Raw genomic sequence first — 6,961 nt, 5'->3', positions numbered from 1 at the left:
GTATCAGCAGCTAGCAGCAGCAGCAGCAGCTAGCAGAAGCAGCAGCAGCAGCTGGCAGCAGCTAGCAGCCGCAGCAGCTAGCAGAAGCAGCAGCTAGCAGCCACAGCAACTAGCAGCAGCTGGCAGCAGGAGCAAGCAGCAGCTAGCAGTAATAGCAGCAGCTAGCAGCAGCAGCAGCTAACAGCAGCAGCAGCAGCTAGCAGCAGCAGCAAACAGCAGCAGAAGCAGCTAGCAGCAGCAGCAGCAGCAGCAGCAGTAGCAGCTAGCAGCAGCTGGCAGCAGCAGCAGCTAGCAGCAGCAGCAGATAGCAGAAGCAGCAGCTAGCAGCAGCAGCTAGCAACAGCAGCTAGAAGAAGCAGCATCTAGCAGCAGGAGCAGCTCGCAGCAGCAAGCAGCAGCAGCAGCTAGGCGAAGCAGCAGCTAGCAGCAGCAGCAGCTGGCAGCAGCAAGCAGCAGCAGCAGCAGCTAGCAGCAGCAGCAGAAGCAGCTAGCAGAAGCAGCAGCTAGCAGCAGTATCAGCAGCTAGCAGCAGCAGCAGCAGCAGCAGCAGCTAGCAGAAGCAGAAGCAGCAGCTAGCAGCAGCAGCAGCAGCAGCGGCTGGTAGTAGTAGCAGCAGCAGCAGCAGCAGAAGCAGAAGCAGCAGCTAGCAGTATTAGCAGCAGCTAGCAGCAGCAGCAGCAGCTGGCAGCTAGCAGAAGCAAGCAGCAGCAGCAGAAGCAGCTGGCAGCAGCTAGCAGCAGCAGCAGCAGCACCTAGCAGTAATAGCAGCAGCTAGCAGCAGCAGCAGCAGCTGGCATCAGCAGCTAGCAGCAGCAGCAGCTAGCAGAAGCAGCAGCTAGCAGCCACAGCAACTAGCAGCAGCAGCAGCAGCTGCTGGCAGCAGGAGCAAGCAGCAGTAGCAGCAGCTAGCTCCAGCTAATAGCAGCAGCAGCAGCAGCACCTAGCAGTAATAGCAGCAGCTAGCAGCAGCAGCAGCTAACAGCAGCAGCAGCAGCAGTAGCAGCTAGCAGCAGCTGGTAGCAGCAGCAGAGCAGCAGCAGATAGGAGAAGCAGCAGCTAGCAGCAGCAGCTAGCAACAGCATCTAGAAGAAGCAGCAGCTAGCAGCAGGAGCAGCTGGCAGCAGCAAGCAGCAGCAGCAGCTGGCAGCAGCAAGCAGCAGCAGCTGGCAGCAGCAAGCAGCAGCAGCAGCAGCAGCAGCTAGCAGCACCAGCAGAAGCAGCTAGCAGAAGCAGCAGCTAGTAGCAGCAGCAGTAGCAGCAGCAGCTAGCAGAAGCAGCAGCTAGCAGCAGCAGCTAGCAGAAGCAGCAGCTAGCAGCAGCAGTAGCAGCAGCAGCTAGCAGCAGCAGTAGGAGCAGCAGCAGGAGCAGCAGCAGCAGCAGCAGCAGAAGCAGCAGCAGCAGCAGTAGCAGCAGCTAGCTCCAGCTAATAGCAGCAGCAGCAGCAGCACCTAGCAGTAATAGCAGCAGCTAGCAGCAGCAGCAGCTAACAGCAGCAGCAGCAGCTGCAGCAGCTAGCTTCAGCTGGTAGCAGAAGGAGCAGCAGCAGCTGGTAGCAGCAGCAGCAGCTAGCAGCAGCAGCAGCAGCAGCAGATAGCAGCAGCATCAGCTAGCAGCAGCAGCACCTAGCAGTAATAGCAGCGGCTAGAAGCAGCAGCAGCAGCTGGCAGCTAGCAGAAGCAAGCAGCAGCAGCTAGCAGAAGCAGCAGCTAGCAGCAGCAGCAGCTAGCAGAAGCAAGCAGCAGCAGAAGTAGCAGCTAGCAGCAGCTGGCAGCAGCAGCTAGCAGAAGCAGCAGCTAGCAGCAGCAGCAGCAGCAGCAGCAGCTGGCAGCAGCTGGCAGCAGTTAGCAGCAACCACAGCAGTAGCAGCAGTAGCAGCAGCAGCAGCAGCGGCGGCAGCAGAAGCAGCAGCAGCAGAATCTAGCAGCAGCTGGCAGCAGCTAGCAGCAGCTGGCAGCAGCAGCAGCAGCTAGCAGCAGCAGCTGGCAGCAGGAGCAAGCAGCAGTAGCAGCAGCTAGCTCCAGCTGGTAGCAGCGGCAGCAGCAGCAGCAGCAGCAGCTGGCAGCAGATAGCAGCAGCAGCAGGCGCAGCAGCAGCAGCAGCAGCTAGCAGCAGCAGCAGCAGCTGGCAGCAGGAGCAAGCAGCAGTAGCAGCAGCTAGCTCCAGCTGGTAGCAGCGGCAGCAGCAGCAGCAGCAGCAGCAGCAGCTGGCAGCAGCTGGCAGCAGTTAGCAGCAACCACAGCAGTAGCAGCTGTAGCAGCAGCAGCTGCAGCGGCGGCAGCAGAAGCAGCAGCAGCAGAATCTAGCAGCAGCTGGCAGCAGCTAGCAGCAGCTGGTAGCAGCAGCAGCAGCTAGCAGCAGCAGCAGCAGCTGGCAGCAGGAGCAAGCAGCAGTAGCAGCAGCTAGCTCCAGCTGGTAGCAGCGGCAGCAGCAGCAGCAGCAGCCGCAGCAGCAGCGAGCAGAAGCTGGCAGCAGCAGCAGCAGCAGCAGCAGCAGCAGCAGCAGCAGCAGCAGCAGCAGCAGCAGCAGCAGCAGCAGCAGCAGCAGCAGCAGCAGCAGCTGCATCAGCAGCAGAAGCAGCAGCAGCAGCAGCATCAGCAGCAGCAGAATCTAGCAGCAACTAGCAGCAGCTGGCAGCAGCAGCAGCAGCAGCAGCAGCAGCAGCAGCTGGCAGCAGGAGCAGCAGCAGCAGCAGCAGAACCTAGCAGTAATAGCAGCAGCTAGCAGCAGCAGCAGCAGCAGCAGCTGGCAGCAGCTAGCAGAAGCAGCAGCTAGCAGCAGCAGCAGCTGGCAGCAGCTAGCAGCAGCTAACAGCAGCAGCAGCAGCAGCAGCTGGCAGCAGCTAGCAGGAGCGGCTAACATCAGCAGCTAGCAGCAGCAGCAGTAGCAGCTAGCAGCAGCTGGCAACAGCAGCAGTAGCAGCAGCAGCAGCTAGCAGCAGCAGCAGCAGATAGCAGAAGCAGCAGCTAGCAACAGCAGCTAGAAGAAGCAGCAGCTAGCAGAAGGAGCAGCTGGCAGCAGCAAGCAGCAGCAGCAGCTAGACGAAGCAGCAGCTAGCAGCAGCAGCAGCTGGCAGCAGCAGCAGAAGCAGCTGCTAGTAGCAGCAGCAGCAGCAGCAGCAGTAGCAGCAGCTAGCAGCAGCAGCAGCAGCAGCAACAGCAGCAGCAGCAGCAGCAGCAGCAGCAGGTAGCAGAAGCAGCAGCTAGCAGCAGCAGTAGCAGGAGCAGCTAGCAGAAGCAGCTAGCAGCAGCAGTAGCAGCAGCAGCAGCAGCAGCAGCAGCAGCAGCAGCAGCAGAAGCAGCAGCAGCAGCAGTATCAGCAGCAGTAGCAGCAGGAGCAGGAGCAGCAGCAGCAGCAGAATCTAGCAGCAGCTAGCACCAGTTGGCAGCAGCTAGCAGCAGCTAGCAGCAGCAGCAGCAGTAGCAGCAGCTAGCAGCAGCAGCAGCAGCAGCAGCAGCAGCAGGTAGCAGAAGCAGCAGCTAGCAGCAGCAGTAGCAGGAGCAGCTAGCAGAAGCAGCTAGCAGCAGCAGTAGGAGCAGCAGCAGCAGCAGAAGCAGCAGAAGCAGCAGCAGCAGCAGCATCAGCAGCATCAGCAGCAGTAGCAGCAGGAGCAGGAGCAGCAGCAGCAGCAGAATCTAGCAGCAGCTAGCACCAGTTGGCAGCAGCTAGCAGCAGCTAGCAGCAGCAGCAGCAGCAACAGCAGCAGCAGCAGCAAGCAGCAGCAGCTGGGAGCAGCAACAACAACATCATCAGCAGCAGCAGCAGCAGCACCTAGCAGTAATAGCAGCAGCTTGCAGCAGCAGCAGCTAGCAGCAGCTGGCAGCAGCAGCAGTAGCAGCAGCAGCTAGCAGCAGCAGCAGATAGCAGAAGCAGCAGCTAGCAGCAGCAGCAGCAGCAGCAGCAGCAGCAGCAGCAGCAGCTGGTAGTAGTAGCAGCAGCAGCAGCAACAGAAGCAGAAGCAGCAGCTAGCAGCCGCAGCAGCAGATAGCAGCAGCAGCATCAGCTAGCAGCAGCAGCACCTAGCAGTAATAGCAGCAGCTGGTAGCAGCAGCAGCAGCTAGCAGCAGCAGCAGCAGCTGGCAGCAGGAGCAAGCAGCAGTAGCAGCAGCTAGCTCCAGCTGGTAGCAGCGGCAGCAGCAGCAGCAGCTGGCAGCAGATAGCAGCAGCAGCAGCCGCAGCAGCAGCAGCAGCGAGCAGAAGCTGGCAGCAGCAGCAGCAGCAGCAGCAGCAGCAGCAGCAGCAGCAGCTGCATCAGCAGCAGAAGCAGCAGCAGCATCAGCAGCAGCAGCAGAATCTAGCAGCAGCTAGCAGCAGGTGGCAGCATCAGCAGCAGCAGCAGCAGCAGCTGGCAGCAGGAGCAGCAGCAGCAGCAGCAGAACCTAGCAGTAATAGCAGCAGCTAGCAGCAGCAGCAGCAGCAGCTGGCAGCAGCTAGCAGAAGCAGCAGCTAGCAGCAGCAGCAGCTGGCAGCAGCTAGCAGCAGCTAGCAGCAGCTAGCAGCAGCTAGCAGCAGCTAACAGCAGCAGCAGCAGCAGCAGCTGGCAGCAGCTAGCAGGAGCGGCTAACATCAGCAGCTAGCAGCAGCAGCAGTAGCAGCTAGCAGCAGCTGGCAGCAGCAGCAGCAGCAGCAGCTAGCAGCAGCAGCAGCAGATAGCAGAAGCAGCAGCTAGCAACAGCAGCTAGAAGAAGCAGCAGCTAGCAGAAGGAGCAGCTGGCAGCAGCAAGCAGCAGCAGCAGCTAGACGAAGCAGCAGCTAGCAGCAGCAGCAGCTGGCAGCAGCAGCAGAAGCAGCTAGCAGAAGCAGCTGCTAGTAGCAGCAGCAGCAGCAGCAGCAGTAGCAGCAGCTAGCAGCAGCAGCAGCAGCAACAGCAGCAGCAGCAGCAGCAGCAGCAGCAGCAGGTAGCAGAAGCAGCAGCTAGCAGCAGCAGTAGCAGGAGCAGCTAGCAGAAGCAGCTAGCAGCAGCAGTAGCAGCAGCAGCAGCAGCAGCAGCAGAAGCAGCAGCAGCAGCAGTATCAGCAGCAGTAGCAGCAGGAGCAGGAGCAGCAGCAGCAGCAGAATCTAGCAGCAGCTAGCACCAGTTGGCAGCAGCTAGCAGCAGCTAGCAGCAGCAGCAGCAGTAGCAGCAGCTAGCAGCAGCAGCAGCAGCAGCAGCAGCAGCAGCAGCAGCAGCAGCAGCAGCAGCAGCAGGTAGCAGAAGCAGCAGCTAGCAGCAGCAGTAGCAGGAGCAGCTAGCAGAAGCAGCTAGCAGCAGCAGTAGGAGCAGCAGCAGCAGCATCAGCAGCAGTAGCAGCAGGAGCAGGAGCAGCAGCAGCAGCAGAATCTAGCAGCAGCTAGCACCAGTTGGCAGCAGCTAGCAGCAGCTAGCAGCAGCAGCAGCAGCAACAGCAGCAGCAGCAGCAGCAGCAGCAGCAGCAGCAGCAAGCAGCAGCAGCTGGGAGCAGCCACAACAACATCATCAGCAGCAGCAGCAGCAGCAGCAGCAGCAGCAGCAGCAGCAGCACCTAGCAGTAATAGCAGCAGCTTGCAGCAGCAGCAGCTAGCAGCAGCTGGCAGCAGCAGCAGTAGCAGCAGCAGCTAGCAGCAGCAGCAGATAGCAGAAACAGCAGCTAGCAGCAGCAGCTAGCAACAGCAGCTAGAAGAAGCAGCATCTAGCAGCAGGAGCAGCTCGCAGCAGCAAGCAGCAGCAGCAGCTAGACGAAGCAGCAGCTAGCAGCAGCAGCAGCTGGCAGCAGCAAGGAGCAGCAGCAGCAGCTAGCAGCAGCAGCAGAAGCAGCTAGCAGAAGCAGCAGCTAGCAGCAGTATCAGCAGCTAGCAGCAGCAGCAGCAGCAGCAGCAGCTAGCAGAAGCAGCAGCTAGCAGCAGCAGCAGCAGCAGCTGGTAGTAGTAGCAGCAGCAGCAGCAGCAGAAGCAGAAGCAGCAGCTAGCAGCCGCAGCAGCAGATAGCAGCAGCAGCATCAGCTAGCAGCAGCAGCACCTAGCAGTAATAGCAGCAGCTAGCAGCAGCAGCAGCAGCTGGCAGCTAGCAGAAGCAAGCAGCAGCAGCAGAAGCAGCTAGCAGCAGCTGGCAGCAGCTAGTAGAAGCAGCAGCTAGCAGCAGCACCAGCAGCAGCTGGCAGCAGCTAGCAGCAGCAGCAGCAGCAGCAGCAGCAGCACCTAGCAGTAATAGCAGCAGCTAGCAGCAGCAGCAGCAGCTGGCAGCAGCAGCTAGCATCAGCAGCTAGCAGCAGCAGCAGCTAGCAGAAGCAGCAGCTAGCAGCCACAGCAACTAGCAGCAGCAGCAGCAGCAGCAGCAGCTGCTGGCAGCAGGAGCAAGCAGCAGTAGCAGCAGCTAGCTCCAGCTAATAGCAGCAGCAGCAGCAGCAGCACCTAGCAGTAATAGCAGCAGCTAGCAGCAGCAGCAGCTAACAGCAGCAGCAGCAGCAGTAGCAGCAAGCAGCAGCAAGGAGCAGCAGCAGCTGGCAGCATCAAGCAGCAGCAGCAGCAGCAGCAGCTAGCAGCAGCAGCAGAAGCAGCTAGCAGAAGCAGCAGCAGCAGCAGCAGTAGCAGCAGCTAGCAGCAGCAGCTAGCAACAGCATCTAGAAGAAGCAGCAGCTAGCAGCAGGAGCAGCTGGCAGCAGCAAGCAGCAGCAAGCAGCAGCAGCAGCTGGCAGCAGCAAGCAGCAGCAGCAGAAGCAGCTAGCAGAAGCAGCAGCTAGTAGCAGCAGCAGCAGCAGCAGCAGCAGTAGCAGCAGCTAGCAGCTAGCAGCAGCAGCAGCAGCAGCACCAGCAGCAGCTGCAGCAGCAGCAGCAGCAGCAGCAGCAGCAGCAGAAGCAGCAGCAGCAGAATCTAGCAGCAGCTAGCAGCAGCTGGCAGCAGCAGCAGCTGGCAGCAGGAGCAGCAGCAGCAGCAGCAGCAGGAGCTAGCAGCAGCAGAACCTAGCAGTAATAGCAGCAGCTAGCAGCAGCAGCAGCAGCAGCAGCAGCT

Source organism: Amblyomma maculatum, unplaced genomic scaffold, assembly GCF_055883805.1.
Source record: "Amblyomma maculatum isolate TAMU_Amacu unplaced genomic scaffold, ASM5588380v1 scaffold_22, whole genome shotgun sequence".
In the NCBI taxonomy this organism is placed as follows: domain Eukaryota; kingdom Metazoa; phylum Arthropoda; class Arachnida; order Ixodida; family Ixodidae; genus Amblyomma; species Amblyomma maculatum.
This window is presented reverse-complemented; position numbering follows the sequence as displayed.